This window comes from Tiliqua scincoides, chromosome 4, assembly GCF_035046505.1.
Source record: "Tiliqua scincoides isolate rTilSci1 chromosome 4, rTilSci1.hap2, whole genome shotgun sequence".
Taxonomy (NCBI): domain Eukaryota; kingdom Metazoa; phylum Chordata; class Lepidosauria; order Squamata; family Scincidae; genus Tiliqua; species Tiliqua scincoides.
Genome location: NC_089824.1, coordinates 210,983,144 through 210,991,773, shown reverse-complemented (window position 1 = coordinate 210,991,773; position 8,630 = coordinate 210,983,144). Strand labels below are relative to the sequence as shown.

The 8,630-nt window shown below is 44.4% G+C and overlaps 1 pseudogene; it reads left to right on the top strand.

The window, feature by feature from the left end:
- Positions 1-2,912: 2,912 nt before the first annotated feature.
- LOC136650705 (5S ribosomal RNA) lies at positions 2,913-3,032 on the top strand (annotated as a pseudogene).
- The last annotated feature ends 5,598 nt before the right edge of the window (positions 3,033-8,630 follow it).

Below are 8,630 nucleotides of genomic sequence, written 5' to 3'. Positions count from 1 at the left end.
GTCTGCTTAGCAAAGCGGGTGGTGGACCCCACAGGTCATGGTTCTAATCTGCTGTAGGCATTTTTAACTCTACGCTACTTTGAAGGCTCTTATGCATGCAAAAGTGGCCTATAAATACAAATATGAACAAATGCATTTTATCTGTGCAGAATGTTTGTATTGTGCTCGATTAGAGAATCAGGCTCAATATCCCTGCACATGAATGGAAAGTTTGCCAAGTGTGTTAATGAACGCAGGACAAATTATTGGTATTCACAGTTTGTGTCTACGTGTATATCGCGGAATGCTGTGTTATGCAATAATGTAATTTGGCATGCCAGACAATGGCCCTGTCAGTCATAAGTCACAAAGATGGTAATTAGTTTTACATTCCGTCTGCCACTGCTACACTTTTCCTCCTGCAAACATTTGCATTGTACGTTCACTGACACAAGTGAAAGGAGACGCAGTGGCATCAAGGTGTTTGAATGTAAAACATCTCTCCTGATGATTTAGGAGTTTTGTTGCAGTCAAGGAAAAGTACCTGCAGAGAACTTTGCGCTAGATCTGGCAAGGCTAACTGGTGGCCTCCGGACCAGATCCTGTCTCTAAAGCAAACTCCCACCCATCAACATTTCACAGATGAAAAGAGGGATGTGCTTCTATCACCCTGTTCACAAAGGATCACTTTGAGCTCAACGATCACAAATTGTTGAAGGCTTGTCGGAATCATGTGTGATGTGTTCATTTCCTTTGCAACCGCCTGCCATTCACTGAACTGAAAGCCAAGCATCTGATTTTGGAAAATATACAGAATATAGTTTACTAGGAAAAAAAACATAATGGCTTTTTCTATGCATTAAAAGCAGTCCAAAATATAGCATAGCAGCTGCAATGTGTGAAATGGCAGGTTGTATGCAAGTATGCCTTGGGGCATAATTGATCTTGATGAGGCTGGGAATCCAGGTGGAACTTGGGGCAGGAGCTTGACATATCACCTCCCATTCTTCGTGGGGCAATATTCACCTCTGCCACTGAATCTTGACCCAGCTGATCACACCACCCTCGCTGCTGCTGTTTGAAAAGAGTGGCAAAGTGAGACAAGGGAATGGAGGGATGGCCAATATCAGCTCTTTTCATGCTCACTTGCCCCTCCTTCTCTATAAGCGTCACAGTCATCACTCCAAATCTTCCCCATGTGCCGCGCTACTCTTTCCAAATGTAAGACATGGTTGGCTCAGGCAGCAGGTGGTTGGGGTGTCCATGGAGCCAGGGTGGTGTAGTGGTTTCGGAGGTGGACTTAGACTTGGAAGATCTAAGTTCGAATCCCCCCTCAGCCATGAAGCTTCCTGGGTGACCTTGGGCCAGTCACTTTCTCTCAGCCTCACCTTCCTCACAGGGTTGTTGTGAGGACAAAAGGAGGGGAACAGCTGTGTACACTGCAATGAGCTCTTTGAAGGAAGGGCAGTATAAAAATGTGAAAAATAAATAGAAATATATGGGGAAGAAGCAACAGGTAATGTGCTGCTGAAAGGTAATAGGGAAGGGGAGCAAGTAAACGTGACCCAATTTGCGTGGCCCAAAACGTGCATGTGTGTGCCATACTTACTTGGGCCCAGATTCCAAAAATGTTTAACAAGGGATCTCTAAATGGCAAAATAGGGACAAATATGGCAGGGATATGGAGAAGAAACTGGGAGTTTTCCAGTCAGGGACGGCACAACCCAGAATGGCACCTGAAGTCATCCACTTATGGCACTCCTCACATGGTTTCTTCAGCTGCAGAAGTGTAGGGTTTCTAGTTTGATTTAATAAGAATGATGGAGCTCCTTTATTCGTGTGGCATCTTGAGGAGACCGTGCTAGGAGCAAGGAAAGGGACTGGATGGTCTGCTCTTTGCTTGCTTCTAGTGGGAAGAATGGATTGGTGTGGCTCACATCCACAGAAGGGTGGGGGGAGGCAGTGGTGGCAGAAGACTCGGAGTGAAGAGCACCCCAAATCTCCTGCTGTCTTGCCCCCCACCACAGTCTGCCACTGATGCAGTCCACATAACCTCATCAAATGGATGGTCTGCCCCTGGTTCTAACTGAAGTTCATCAAGGATCCCTGTGACCCTACTGAATTTTACTCAAGGTGTGGTATGTCAGGGTTTCCTGGGAAGAAAGAATGTCTGTCAAACACGGTAAGGGTAACTACTACTACTACTACTACTACTACTACTACTACTACTTCTTCTTCTTCTTCTTCTTCTTCTTCTTCCAAGAAATAAAAAAAGCTTGCAAGATGTATATCAGATGAGTAATTATATTCCTAGCCATAGTTTGCTCGTTAGCTTCACATGTAGATTTTTAGATGACCTAATATGGAATCTGCTGAATTAAAGGATAAAAGGCCACTGTGTTTGTTATGAAGTGGCAGAGGGTAGCTTTATCTGTGGGTTGTGGCTTTTCTTTCTCCACTCTTGGGTCTTGTTTGTCTCTCTGTGGCCACTTAGTTAACCACTCTAGGAATTCACCTCTGTAAATATTTGGGAAAACTGTATAAGTACCATGATACATTCTTTGGAACCAATTTCTGTAAAGGGCACTATGTGGAAGAAGTAGAAGCCCCAAAAGGTCACATGATGTAATGGCCAAGTTCTACTTCAGGTTCCACATGTAGTTAACTTTATAATTATTCATTTGTATATGTAGTCATTCATGTTACCCAGTCAACAAGTGACAGTAAAATGAACGATAAGCAATCCCTGATGATCGCCTATCCTCTGTGGGTTCTGTGGGTACACTTCTGTGGGCTTCCCTCCAGCCAGGAAATAGTGTGCAGGGTGGTGGGACAATGACAAAACAGTCCAAAACTGTGGTGGAGTTTGGGGAGCTTCAGTTCTTTGCCTCCACCACAGTTCCAGTCCTAACAGTGGGCCCCATGTGCTATTTTTTTGCAGCAAATGTTACCCTGCACATGCCTGATCTTGTCTGATCTTGGAAGCTAAGCAGGGTCAGGCCTGGTTAGTACTTGGATGGGAGACCGCTTGGGAATACCAGGTGCTGTAGGCTTATACCATAGTCTTTTGAGACTAAAGGTTGCCAACCATGTGATATTTTTTAATGGAAAAGCTTCCACTGGCTTTCACTTGAAAGGAGTCTGAAGGGGCATGACTGAAATCATTAACACTGCAGGGCCAAAATATTATAGGCCCCCTATCCAGCACCACAGTTGTTGGTCATTTCATCCTTTCCTGTTTAAAAAAAAAATAACACTACAGGAAATATAGCCTACACATGTAGGGTCACATCTAATTTGACTAAAGCCCCAATCCCATCCATCATTCCAGTACTGATGCAGGTGCAATGCAGTCCCAAGGCAAGGGAACAAATGTTCTCTTACACAGGAGGCCTCTGTGACTGCCCCCCCACCATAGGATGCAGCACATGCCCCAGCTGCATCAGTGCTGGAAAGTTGGATAGGATTGGGCCCCCAAGTATCTAAACTATAGTAGTGTTCTAGGACATTAACTAGATTCTTGTAAGGATAGAGGCCTCTCATACTTCAAACAAGATATATCAAGAGTAGGCCAGTGCATCACAGTTGGGTCACCACCAAATTTTTGTAATGTTGGGAGGAGTGCAATTTAAGACACATTAGTGATGGGTGGAAAAGGAGTTCTAACCCCTTTCCAAACAACATCGTCCCATGAAAATGCTTCTCCCTATTTTCTCCTAGTGGGGTTGTGAAAATGTGATTGAACCCCCCCCCCCCCAAAAAAAAAAAAAAAAAAAAACCTGGTAAGAAAAAACTGTGAGAAAAAGAGCCAGTAAAAATCAGACTTGGGAAGAAAGTGTGAGGTGGGGAAAGACTGAATATCTTCCCATCCACCTCTAATGAACTTTGATTAATCCCCTAGCCTATAGAGCTAGGTGATTTTCAACATTTTTCATCTCATGGCACATCGACAAAGTGAAATTGCCAGGACACGCCATCAGTTTTTGGACAACTGACAAGGTACACCACACTGCTGGCCAGAGGCTCACATCCCCCAATGTCCCTACTAATATATGATCCTCTCCCAAATTCCTACAGCGTACCTATAGATCAGGGGTGCCCAAACCTCAGCCCTGGGGCCGCTTGCGGCCCTCGAGGACTCCCAATGCAGCCCTCAGGGAGCCCCCAGTATCCAATGAGCCTCTGGTCCTCTGGAGATTTGCTGGAGCCCACACTGCCCCGACGCAACTGCTCTCAGCATGAGGGTGACCGTTTGACCTCTTGCGTGAGCTGTGGGATGAGGGCTCCCTCCACTGCTTGCTGTTTCACATCTGTGATGCAGTAGTGGCAGCAAAGGAAAGGCCAGCCTTGCTTTGTGCAAGGCCTTTTATAGGCCTTGAGCTATTGCAAGACCTTCATTCATTCATATAAGTTCATCTTTAATATATACATTTATGTAAACGTATGTAGATTTATTGAAATTTAAAATGTAAATTAATTCTTTTTTACCCCCTGGCCCCCGACACAGAGAGATGATGTGGCCCTCCTGCCAAAAACTTTGGACACCCCTGCTATAGATCATTTGCGGCATAGCAATGAGCCACGGCGCAGTGGTTGAAAATCTCTGTTATAGAACTTTGGCATGACCATAATTGGGTCAGGTAGTCATCACATGCTGTCCCTGCTAACTGGGCAAAAAGGCAGTTTTAAAAATTGGTGTTCCTCTTATATTCAGCAGGGAAAGAGTAACTGACCCTCTTTACCCCATCAGAGTGTCTTTTCTAGTGGCTGTTTGCTGGTGTTCTTCTGCATTTTTTTAGATTGTGAGTACTTTTGGGATGGGGAGCCATTTATTTATTGATTTTTCTCTGTAAACCGCTTTGTGAACTTTTATGTTAAAAAATGATATATAAATATTCTTACTACTACTACTACTAGTACTACTACTACTACTAAATCATCATCATCACCACATCTACTTTGGCCCTAACACCATCATCAAGCCTGAAGAAAGCCTAAAAGTAGGGACTGAAGTCAAAGGGGTCGACTGTATTGTAACCCCATTTCTCTGAGCAATTATAAGTTCCTGGAACTTCAGTGCAAACCTGGTTTGGGCTATCTTTGGAGGAGAGAGCACCGCAGACTAATGGTGTTTTTATAAGTTCAGCTGTATGCACAAATATATAGATCTGAAATTTTAATGGCTTACCCAAGAAACATTTGGGGTCCATTGCCCAAGCTCCAAAGATAGTCCAAAACCATCTTTCAGGTGGCTACAGGCAATCTCCAATGAAGGATGGTCATATTTTAACAGATGTTGCACTGAGTGGAATAGGAGTACCAGTTTTTTTTGTTTTTGTTTCCTGAATGTTGTGCTCCTATCTTAAAAGTCAAGGGACTGGTAACATTTAAGAAACCGAACATTTCATTGATTCATGGGCTTTCAGTTTCCAGTTTTGAAGGTGTCTTTGAACAGATGTGGCCTCCATGAATGTCCTTCTGGGTTTTCCTATGGGCATTTTGAAGGGACCACCCAGTAGAAAATGCTTCACTCTTAGTAACAAAGGACTCAGTCACCATAATGTCTCTGGAAAAAAGGGCATGAATAACCCTGGACTATTCAGCAAGAGGTGTGCTGTGGTGTTCCACCCAGCAGATATTGAGACCACATGGGGTATGTAGGTATTTGCTAAGGAACCATTTCGGTAAGAATGAAAATACTTTCCAAAAACTGATTTGCTCAGAGGTATTTAGCAGGTTAACATTAAAAATAAAGAACCTGCACCACCCAAAACCATGGGCTGGAAAGTATTTCAGATGGAGAAATTTTAAACATAAATGAGAAGCTTATACTTCTCCCCGTTTGTACAGAACATCAGAGGTCTATTAACAGTAAATCTTAATAATGATGCTGATTAGTACCTCGAAGGAAGGTACAATCTACATTTCATTAGTCAAGGAACTCATAGTGGGAGGGAATGGAGAAGGAGAGATTAGTGTAAGAAGAGACAAAGATAACCAGCTAAGGGCAGTTGTCCATGCCTAGACCTCATTTTAGTTGGGGAATGAGGACCTGAAGAGGTAAGCCGAAAGGTGGGTTTTGACTAGATTTAAGGGAGGAGAGATGCCCTATTCAAGCAATATAGGATAATACACGTAGGAAGGGTTGGACTTATGCCTTCTGGCCCTACCCCCAACCTACATAGGTTCAATAGACCTTGAGAAAAAATCTACAATACATGCATAGGCTATATTCACTCCCTGGAAAAGCAAGGCATATTGAATATGCATGGGAATGTGGAGTGGGCACAAGCTCCACTCTCCAACACACATTCACTGCACATACTGTGTTGCATGGGCAGGGAAAGAGGTGCCCTGGGAGAAAGCCTAATCCTATGGGTTTGTAGTGCTGGTGGAACAAGCACTGCTTGCTTTATTTCTGTTGTAAAAGTGCTTCTGGCAGCAGGCAAAGTAGCGCACTGCCAGAGCACTGGCGGGAAAGCCAAAATACCAGTGGGAAGGCCTGAGCCTTCCTGAGCACTCTGCTAGATCGCTGGCCACCCACTGAGGCAAGTAAGATGTCAGCAGAGGAAGTGAGAGAGGGTGGAAAATGCAACACAGCGGAGTAGCGTACTGCTGGAGCTCTGGCAGGAAGACCAGAGTGCTGGAGGGAAGGCCAAAGTTAGAGCACATAAGATGGGGGGGTGGCAGGGAAGGAGCAAGAGAGAATGGAACAGGGGTGGGGAGGCTGTGGAGGGAGTGGATCCAGCAGTGATGGCACAAGCCAGCTCTATCCCCTCTGGCAGTAGCCTCACCACCCTGTTTCTCTTCTTGGACTTGTGCTAGCGAAATTGCAGGTCAAAGGAGAGAAAGGGGGTGGGGTTGCTCTGCGGAGGTGTAAGTTGTTCTAAATCCACCAATCTCCCAAGAAGGCTAATTCTATGCTTGGGATCATCAGAAAAGGTATTGAGAATAAAACGGCTAACATTATAACGCCATTGTACAAAGCAATGGTAAGGCCACACCTGGAGTGTTGCGTCCAGTTCTGGTCACCACATCTCGAAAAGGATATAGTGAAATTGGAGAAGGTGCAAAAGAGAGCAACCAAAATGGTTACTGGGCTGGGGCACCTTCCTTATGAGGAAAGGCTATAGCATCTGGGGCTCTTCGTTTAGAAAAAAGGCGCCCAAGGGGGGTCATGATTGAGACTTACAAAATTATGCAGGGGATGGAGTGGATAGAGGGCTCTATCGCCAGGGCTCTAACACCAGAACCAGGGGACAGCCGCTAAAATTGAGTGTTGGGAGAGTTAGGACAAATGAAGATATTTCTTTACTCAGCATGTAGTTAGTCTGTGGAACTCCTTGCCACAGGATGTGGTGATGGCATATGGCCTAGATCCCTTTAAAAGGGGATTGGACAAATTTCTGGAGGAAAAGTGCATCACGGGTTACAGGGAATGATGTGTATGTGCAACCTTCTGATTTTGGAGGTGGGTTACCTTGGGGTGCCAGATGCAGGCGATGGCACTGGGATGCAGCTCTCTTGTTGTCTTGTGTGCTCCCTGAGGCATTTGGTGGTCCACTGTGAGATACAGGAAGCTGGACTAAATGGGCCTATGGCCTGATCCAGCAGGGCTGTTCTTAATTCTGACTGGATACAGTGCACCTGTTTTTGGCACAGCTGCACCAGCGGGGGAGGGGGGTGGAAGTATAGGATTGGGCTCTAGAGATCAGTAAGGGAGATGTTTAAAAGCAAGTAATATTTGGTTGAGGGGAACAGGAGAGCTGGAAGAGTGATATAATAGAACAGGGCAGTGTGATAAGGGCAGAAAGGTAGGGACCAAGGTAATGGAAAACTTGAAAGAAGTGTGTTGGATGCAGATGTTGCTGGGTGAGCTGTACAATTCAAGCTGAAATTTTCTGCAATTGCTGACTCCACGCTGATCAACAAAACTGAGACCAGTTCTGAGTTCAGGGTCCACCTCAGTACTGCCCAAGAGGGACTCAGCATGACCTAAATTCTCACTTTTTTGTTGCTTTCCCATTGCTAAATATGAGAGCCTCCCCTTTGAAAGATGCCTCTTTGCCCAGTTAGCAGGAGATAACTGTTAAAGAGGTAGATGAAGCCAAACAATTAAACTGAACATGAATTCTGGCAGTTGGGACAGATGTATTATGTGAATATATTTTACAGCCTCCTGGTAGATCTTTCAAAGCATCTTGCTGTGGAATTCTTGTTATTGAATTGGCTGCCTCGCTCTCTCACAGTGGTTAATTCTCATTTGTGTGCTGGTCCAAGAAAAGAGGGAGGGATGGAATCAATTACCAACCATATCAACCATTTTAAGTTTGAACACAAGATCTTGCAAAGGCTCACATGAAATCTTGCTAGCAATATAAATAGGATGGGTGCCAAACATAGCACCAGAAGTATTCAATAATAAAATACAGCTGTCTCCACTGGCATTTACCCACAAAAGTTTGTCATTTTTTTTTTAACAGTTAGAAATGCTGACAAAGAGAAATCTGGGAAATGAAAACATTTATTTTCCAGGGGAGGGAGGTTACTGAGAGCGGCAGCCTAAATATTCACTTGACATTTGAACATTCCATAAAAATAATTTACAACATAATTTCTTCTTAGAAGTACATTTCGGCAGAGGGCTTTTC